Source organism: Chinchilla lanigera, unplaced genomic scaffold (assembly GCF_000276665.1).
Source record: "Chinchilla lanigera isolate Chin_1 unplaced genomic scaffold, ChiLan1.0 scaffold00055, whole genome shotgun sequence".
Lineage (NCBI taxonomy): Eukaryota > Metazoa > Chordata > Mammalia > Rodentia > Chinchillidae > Chinchilla > Chinchilla lanigera.
Window position 1 is genome coordinate 5,815,427 of NW_004955456.1, and position 9,185 is coordinate 5,824,611.

General features: G+C 56.9%; 1 protein-coding gene across 1 annotated transcript in view; it reads right to left on the reverse strand.

Moving 5' to 3' along the window:
* The window catches only part of LOC106149885, a gene marked incomplete in the record, with an annotated part of 15,013 nt that overhangs the window by 3,239 nt on the left and 2,589 nt on the right, over nt 1-9,185 (reverse strand).

The following is a 9,185-nucleotide window of genomic DNA, read 5'->3' on the forward strand; positions in this document are numbered from 1 at the left end:
GGTAGGAAATTAACAATGCTTGTTGTATTGCATATTGATATCTTCAAAGTGGTTTCTTATGAAAACAAATCAGGCATGCAATATTGATCAATCAAGGACTCATTGACAGTTTCTTTCAGCAAAGATATAGAAGACAGTAGGTCAACTATGTTGTACTGGGAATTGAAGCCAGAGTCTTTGCACTGAGCTACATACCCAGTCTTTCTTATTTTTATTTTTATTTTCTTTTTGAGACAGGGTCCGGGCTGGGCTTGAGCTTGGGATCTTCCTGCCTCAGCCTCCCTCAGTGCTGGGATTCCACTGGTGCTTACGTGGACTCACCCTTCATAATATCTACGCCTGCTCCTCTTTCGGAAACATTAACAGAGTGGGCTGCAGTCGCCTGAGACCTGGACGCAGATACTCGGCCTGTGGCCCAGGGCCCGCCCGGGAGCCCAGTGGCACTGCAGGGGGTGGTGGGCCCTGGGGTCCAGAGGCGACCTCCGGAGGTGGAGCCTGAGCCGGGCAGGAGGCCGGAGGCCTGGGGTGGGACGCAGTGGGGGAGCCCTGCGAGACCACCGCCCCAGCCTGCGGGAGTCTCTGCCATGCTCATCCCCCTCCCGGGGCCCATTTTAGCAAACCAGACACGCGAGGGCACAAGCCTGCCATCCCTGCACTCCGGGAGGCCGAGGCAGGAGGATGGCAAGTTCGAGAGCAGCCACGGCGCTTAGAGCCTCAGTGAGAACAGGGTCTGAAAATTGTGAAGCAAACGGAGGAGTTGGCGTGGAGCTGACTGCGTTCATTCCCTAGCAGTGGAAAATAAAATAAAATAAAAATAAAATATATAAAACAAAGTGAAATAATAAGATACCCTCCCAACCAGGCTCCAGGGAACCGTCGCGCGCCGCAGCTCCCCGCGCGGCCGGCAGGGGGCGCGCGCACCCTTTGCGGGGTTGGCCTTGCCTGGCTCCGAGCTCACCGCTTCCGCTTTGGCGGGAGAGGGCGGAGGGCGCCGGCTCCATGCACAGGGGCCTTCCGGACCAGCTCCACAGCTTCAGAGAGGAGGAGGAAGGAAAACGATTCCTGTCGCCTGTGGTCCATCCCAGCACGCTGGGAGGCTGAGGCAGGAGGATCGCGAGTTGAGCCCACCCTGAGGGCTGGGGATGAAGGCCCTCGGCTCAGTCCTCAGTTCCCGCCACAGCGATTCTTTCTTTTTTTGTCTTTTTTGTCTTTTTGAGACAGGGTCTCGCTATGCAGTTCAAGATGGCCTTGAGCTCACTTTGTAGCCCAGGCTGGTCTCAAACTTGCAACGATCCACCTGCCTCAGCCTCCCAAGTGCTGGGATTACAGGCGTGAGCCACCGCCACCGCGCCCTGCGTGAGAAAGGTGTTCTGGCCCCGGGCTGGGCGTGCAGCAAGGCCCAGGCTGCCACCCTTCTGCGGTCCAGGAGCCCTGGGGTCACCTGAGCCAGGCCTTGCTAGCTTGGGCTTTGGCCAGGCAGTGTCCTCCGCAGGAGGGGGCTGCACTCTGGGTGTCCCGGTTGGAGCCGGACGCAGGCTGCCCAGCGGAGGTGTTCGCCCTGGGCCCTTGCTGGGGACGGATCCCCGCAGGACCCTCCCGGACCACCAGTGCCAGCCGCCCACTGCCTGCCTTGCCGCTGTTGTCCCAGGAAGCAAAGACCCGGCCCCTGCTGACGGGGTGAGACCTGCGGGTCTGCGCATCCCGCGGAGCCCTGGCCAGAGCGGGTTTCTGCTCACCTCGCGTCTGCTTGTGGGGTGCCCTGCTTGGGGCCTAGAGTTTGTAGAAGAATCTGATCTTCCTCTTTCTTTCTACCTGCCTTCCTTCCTTCCTTCCTCCTTCCCTCCCTTCCTTTTTCTTCTTTTTGGTACTGGGGATTGAACCCAGGGCCTTTGCACTGAGCTGCATCTCCAGCTGTTTTATTTTTATTTTGAGACAGGGCCTCACTAGATTGTGAAGTTGCCCAGGCTGGGATCAAACTTGTGATTGTCCTGCCTCAGCCTCCCAAGTGCTGGGGTGGCACACATCACTGCACCTAGTTTGATTTTTGTTTTTTGAGGGATTATGCATTTGGTGTTATACCTCAGAAATCTTTGCCTAACCCAAGACTGAAAAGACTTTTTTCCTAGAAGATGTATAGTTTTACATTTTATAGCTGGGTCTGGGACTCAGTTTGAATTATTTTTGTGTATGATGAAAAAGAAAATTCTAAATTCATTAAAAAAAATACATATATCCACTACTTCCCCCAGTAGTTTTTGACAAGAATGTTGTTTTCATATAGAGAGCCCTTCGGAGTCTTCTCCTTGGCCCAGGAAGTTTATATTTGCAATCCCATGAAGTTATTGGAGTCATAGTGGGTTAATTCCAATCTACCACTTCCAGCGCAGCCCATGGTGAGAATAAAGACACTAAGGCATATCTGTAGTTATGGGGAGCCAAAGGGCCCTAAGTCCAGCCACAATGATGGCCATCCAAAACAAAGGCCTCTACCCAACGCTGGAACCCAGGTTTTATTAATTGATGAAGAAGGGAGTGGCTTGAGGACGAGTGACTGTGAGAACTGTGAGTAGCAGCTGAGTGCTGTGAGCTGGGCTAGGTGGGAGGCCTGAAATCACCTCTGCAAATGCAGAGAGAACAATATACAGAAAGAGTAATCTGCATGACACAATTGAGATAGTGTCTAATGTTTTGGAGTCGGTGCTTTAGCTCTGATGTGTAATCTTTCAAGCCCCAGGAAGTCATAGCCTCTATTCCTGAGGCTCAATCCCAGCCCACAGACTGTGTATGTCACCTGCTACCCTCTGGTGGTTCCCATGCAACAGGCAACACATGGGATACAATGCTGGGCCCCCGACAGGAATCCTGCCTTAGTCAGAGGGACTGTCACATCTTGGGGGAGGGACAAATGGGACGGTCTTTGGGGTGTGACCAGTAACCATGCTAGGCCAATTCAAGTGTGGAGCGGCTGACGCTGGAGCATCATTAGCTGTGCAGGGCTGGAGCAAGGCCAGTCTCAAGAACAAAGAGCCCCAGAGATGAGCCACACGAGCGGACGCCTCCAGCTCTGAGAACCAAGGTGTCCTGAGGCTGCCATGCAAACAGATGGCCAGGCAGAGTGGTGTCACGTGACAGCAGCCTGCCGAATGTATAGATAAACAAGCTGCAGGGGTTGCACAGTTCCTTTCCTCCCATCCAGAGAGAGGGCTCCACCTGACCTCAGCTTTCTGTATGCTGATGCTCATCTTTATACCTCCATCCTCAAGCCTTCCTTCCCCTCAGGGAACTTCAAGAGCTGTGTTGGACATGGCACCACCTAGTGGATTAGTATAGCAGACTTGTGACTGTATGCGTGGGTGATTGGCATGCAGGCCTGCAAACTGAGCGGAAAGACCCGCCCCGGATGTGTGTGTCACCAACCAATAGGCTTGCAGCCTGGATGGAATAAAAAGGGAAAGAAAAAGGAAGCGCTTCCCTTTTGGAGAATGTCCAAGCTTCACCACTGCCTGTGGATATCCGTCTGCAGTTTGCTCAGCCTTACAATGCAGACTCCCACCAATGACCTCCCAGGGAGCCTGTAGACCTTTGACCTTGGACTGGGGCTGGATCGTCCACTCGCTCTTGTTCTGTGACTTCCATCTTCTTGGGCTGAGCAGCTACTGGATTCTCTGGCTCTAGTGTGCAGGCAGCTGCTATAGACTCTTCCACCTCCGTTCCTATAAATCCACCTAATAAATCCCCTTGCATAATTATCCATGCATTTTCTATTGATTCAGTGTCTCTCGAGAACCCAACCAGTACACCGAGGAAGCTGTCAGAGCCTGCATGTTGGGGCAGGTCCATCTGGACTGTGACTTGACTTGTGGGCTGAGACAAGCTTGTCCCCTCTGTCTTGGTTCGTGGGGCTGACTGATCGGTGAGCTGGCGTGTGTAGGAGTGCCTTGTGTGAACGTGCATGGGACAGCTGTCCACAGGCAGCACAGTGCACAGAGGGACCCCAAAGCTGGAAGAGCTGCGAGGCTTCCCACTTTAGGATGTGCTCTTCTTCTGCCTGTGTTCAGGGGCCATGCCTGTGCCATGAACCAAATCCTGCTGAGTGTGGTGGCTTGGCTTGTGGAACGTGATGCTTCCCCAGAGGTGCACCATCAGTGCACGAGCCACCAGGGGGGTTCCTTCCGCCTTCCTTACCCTGAAGCTTTAGTTGTAGGCTTTCCTGTCCCCTCGCCTCTCTCGTCTCCCTCACAGATCAGCTGCTTCTAGGGTCAGCACCCACTGTTCGGGACGGTAGGACGTTTTGTCATTGCTGAAAACACAGAGTTGGAAAGACGGAGGGGAAATGTTGGACAAGATTCAGCTGTGTGTTTTTTTACGACGTGTTTCTGGAAAGTGTTGATTGCTAATGCAGCCAGTCAAGTCAGCCCCAAAGGTTGCGTCTGCCAAGAAGAGGAATCCAAGAAACAGCTCGGGGCTTTCTCAGCACGGTCCTGAGATCCCCAGGTCAACCTGTCCTGTGAGGGGCGAAGTCTGATCCTGGGGCTGGCTACACTCTGTCCTAACGTCAGCTGTCTTTAGTTGGTGCAGTGGGACCCAGCCAGCACCACTACACTGCAGAGGTGTGTGTCCTGCCCCACGTCTTCATTCTAAGGTGAGGACGATGGGCCTCTCCGGTGTGGGGCACTTTGTTCCCATAGACATTGTTGGGGCGTCCTGGTGAATGCCTCTGGCACCCCATTTTCTCATGTCCCAGTGGTCACAACAGGTCACATGGCAAGAGCTTCCTCCCAGGGCAGAGACCTCGCTCGGTCCACAAGAAGGAGGGTGGATTAATCATTGTTTAGTTGCTGGAACAAAATATCTGCCACCTGTAAATTAGAGGAAGAGCTGTTTTGATCATCTCCCGGCTTCCAAGGATTCAGTCCATGCTGGTTGGCTGGCTCCAAGCGGGACCATCACGGCAGAAGGGGCTGGCGGAGCGGAGCTGCTCAACTCAAGGCAGCCAGGAAGCAGAGAGAGAGGAGGGGCAGGGACAGCACACACCTTGCAGTTCACTCCTCCACTCACCGCCTCTGAACACCTGAGACTCTCGGTGACAGTTTAGATCTAAACCCTAAGAGTGGGCATGGGGCTTGCACAGTGTGAGTGGTGAATCCGGGTAGGCGCCGTACAGGTTCACCTCTCAAGGAAGAGGTCACTAAGAAAAAAGACAGCATGAAGGGAGGAAGGGCTAGCCTTGTAGCCTGCTTTCTGGGCAAGATCGGAGGCACAAGACAATCAATGAAACAGCTGGGAAGGAAAGCAGGGCCCACCTTGGAGCTGTGCCTTCCGAGGCACACACTGACCTGGAACCAGGGTGTGCAGGTCGAAACACAGTGGGGGAAAGGAACCAGGTAACTCAGCTTCCACACAGTCAGTCCCCGGGCAAGTGCCCGGCCGCCCACCGCAAACCTCGGTGACCCAGTCCCTAATCATGTGTCATGGTGCAGATTTGACCGCTGGGGCTCTGGATGCTGTGACGGTTCCTGCAAGGGCTGTGGAAGGTCAAAGCCTCCATCGCCCCATGCAGGGGCCGCGTCAAGCCACCCACAGGCGGGAGTCAGACCACCGAGCCCTCAGCCCCATCCGCTCTCCCTGGCTGCGCCCACCCTGGGGAGCGGACCCGTCCTTTCTCTTTCAGATGAATCCCCGATCCCACAGCCACCCTTGGTGTCCCGCTTGGTTCTCTGTTTAGGACATAGGGAGTCAGAGAGGACCCCAGCCTGGTAACATGCTAGCAGGGGCTCCTGGCAGGAAACCCAGCCAAGGCAGGCTTGAGTCAAAGCAGAAGAGACGAGGAAATGAAGAGACGGAGGCCGCTCCAGCTCCGCAGCACGCGTGGTCGGCTCGGGAGTGGGTCCGGGCTGGCTGCCAGCCGGGTCTCCCCTCTCAGTCGGCCGTGTCCTCTGTGCAGGCCTGTCCTGCCTCAGCGTCCTGCCAGGATCCACTTCTCCTGGACCCCAGAGTCTTCTCCGAGGTCCTGACTGGGTCACCTGCGCCAGCCCCTCCGCCCTCAGATCAGCTCTGCCAGCGTCACTGCCCTTGGGGCCCAGAGTCCAGGGTGGCGACTTTGGACTCCGCGGGGTCTGTGAATAAGGACAGCTGGACTCGTGTCCACGCTGGGAGGCCACAGCCAAGCCGGGCACCAGGCAGGGCCTGCAGCGCTGTCATAACCAAGTCTCTGTGGAATTTGCCAGGGCTGCTGGAAGCGGAGGGACCTCGTTCCCTCCAGCTCATCCCGAGCTCCTGGCATGAGCGCCTGTGCAGGGGACTCGGCCCACGCCCGAATGTCGCCCGCAAGCACCTTGATGTCTGCTCAGGGGGCGTCGTCGAGATTCCGTGCTGCTGGAGACGACCATGTAGATCTTCACACAGAAACGAAAGCCACAGAACCTGACACGGAAAACCTGGTGTCCAAGTCCTGCTCATGCATTTTGCTGGAGGGTTTGGAAGTGAAATGAATGGGGCGGGGGGAGGCAGAAGGAGGAGGGGAGGTGAGAGGGATCGGAAGAAGAAGGGAAGGAGGAGGAGGAGAAGAGGAAGAGGCAGAAGCAGCAGATGCAGAAGGGAGAGGAGGAAAAGGAGCGGGGGAGGGGGAGACCCTGAAGAGCCGTCTTACAGGAAAAGAGCGGCCGCAGAGTCCTGTGGTCCCGAGAGGGCAGAGCGCACAGGACAGTCTGAGGAGGCCGCCAGGGAGATGTGCACTCATCCCAGCGGGCTGTGGACCCGCACCTCAGACAACTCAGCGTGAGACGGGCGGTTTGCGGGGCAGTGCTGAGCCGTGAGGGCGACGGCGGGGACCCCAGCTGGCAGCCGGGTCACAGAATGTGGGGCCACACGGGCCGCTCACAGAGGCAGAGGGCTGAGGTCCAGGAATCACAACCCCAGGTCCAGAAGACTCCTGAAGGCCCTCGGGGCCTGTGGTCCTGTGACACGTCTGTCCTTGCTTGGTTCCCTTGTGAGGTGACGTCTGCTTACGGGAAGTGATCTCAGCACGGTGGTCTGCAGGGCTTTGCTTTGAAGTTTTTTTAAATTTTAAGACAGAGTCTTGCTAAGTCATTAAGTTGCCCAGGCTGGGCTTGAACTTGTGATCCTCCTGCCTCAGCCTCCCAGAGTGCTGGATGGCAGGTGTGTGCCACCACGCCTGGTTTAGTTGCTCTTGTTCCAGCATCCTCGGTCGGGGGAATGAATGGACGAATGCATTTAGAGCTCATAAACTTTATTTTTTGCAAACCTCCTTTAAACAATTCACATCCTAGTTCAGAGCTGGGTGGAGTCTGCCCTGAAGTTTTTAGGGAATAAAGCAGACAGCGGAGTCTCCTTGTGTTCTTTGTGCACAGCTGAGCTTCCTTTGTCCTGCCTTAGAAGGGTGGCAGGGCCTGCGTCAGGGGCTGTCACCGGCCCTGGCTCAGAAGGAGGTGCACTTGCTCATCTGAAAGTGTTTAAAAGTCAGAAGAAATGCGTGGAGTGCTTTGAGAACTAGCTTGTGCCCGCCCAAAAGACGTCTTTTGGAGTTGGCTCTGCACCTTTAAGAAAACGATGAGCAAGTGAAGTGTCCTATGGGGTGTGGAGAGTTCTTTGTGGAGGCTGGATTCCCTCGCGTAAGAAACACTCGTGGAGGAACCGACATTCCCCCCCCAACCCCCGTCTCAGGAGCCGTCCATCCTGGCTGGTGATCACAGAACAAAGTTCTGAGGCTACTCGATTAAAATTTTAGTGGTGGAGGAAGATGGGAGAGAAAAATAAAGCCGCGCTCAAAAATATGGCTGTTGAAGCACAGCTTGTGAATGTGAAGAGGAGTCTCAGACGGCCCGCCGTGACTCTGTCTGGAATTCTTGGAGCAAGGGAGGACCCGGGACGGCAACTGTGGTGTCTCCTGCCCGCCAGAGGGCGCAGTTCCCTTGTGCACCCGTTCGCCAGCACCCGGTGTGATCCCTGGGGACAAGGTGGCCATCAGACGTGGTGATGCTCTCCAGTAATACCAGCACCCTGGGAGGCTGAGGCAGGAGGATCACAAGTTCCAGCTCAGACCGGGCAGCTCAGTAAGACCCTGTCTCCAAAAGTAAATAAATAAATGATTTTAAAAGGCAGGGGGGTGAGCTCAGTGCAGAGGCCCTGGGTTCAATCGTTAGTACTGAAAAACATAAATGCGCTCTGCAGCACCGCACCCTGCTTCCCGGCGCTGACCCCCTGCTTCTGCTCATTTGCTGCTGGGGTCAGGTCTGTCCCCCCCAGAGGAATGTCAGCTCCCCACGGCTGAGCCTGCAGCTGGCTGCACGGGGCCCTGGCTGACATCTGCGGCACAGCAGTCCAGGGCAGGACAGTCCAGGTCGCGGGCGCAGCTGGCCACCGCGCTGTCCTCCAGGAGTGCCGGTTTGTTGACTGCCTGCTAGGTGGCCGACGGGTGCTCGTTCCAGGACCTTCCTGCCAGCGCGAGCCTGCACCCGCAGTTCACAGGAAGTGAGCGTCACCCTGGAGACCTGCGCCCCGCTCTTCCTGTGAAGATGCGGCGGTGCCGGGGCAGCCACTCCTGTGTGCCCTCCCTCAGCACTGCCTGCGGGTGGCGAGGCTCTGGGGACCCAGTGCTGCACGGTGACTTGAAGTGACGCCTGTTGGGGCGCGGTGGCGGGCGGGCGCCGTGCTGGAGAGCAGAGGCAGCCGCGGCAGCGACCTGCGAAGCTGCACTGCAGCCCGGGTCTCCTCTGACCGTAGGGGGGACTTCGAGCCGTGAGTCCTGGGGACACAGTCCCGTGCTTGTCAAGCAGCGTGGTACCCGCTGTGCCCAGGAGAACGGGCCGTCCGTGACCCTAGGAGCAGGTGACCGAAGGCAGCCAGTGTGGTGCATGGAAAGGAGGGGAAACTGAGTCAGCGAGGAGCCGCGGCTGCAAGGCTGGGCTGGGAGGAAGCGGGGAGGTGGGTGGGCCGGGAAGGGAACCTGGGGCTCCTAGGGACAGGGCCGCGGGTGGTGACCTGGCCAGAGCACAGGAGATGCGACAGAGCAGGCGCGCTGCATGCCCAAGCATCCAGGTGTGCAGCATGGGTCCTTGGGTGGCGCCTGGACCCCTGGTAGCACGCGCAGCCCCTGGCTCCTGCTGCGACACACAGCCGGAAAGCTGTGGAGTAGGAAGCCTGCTTCTCCCACCCCCGTCCTTCCC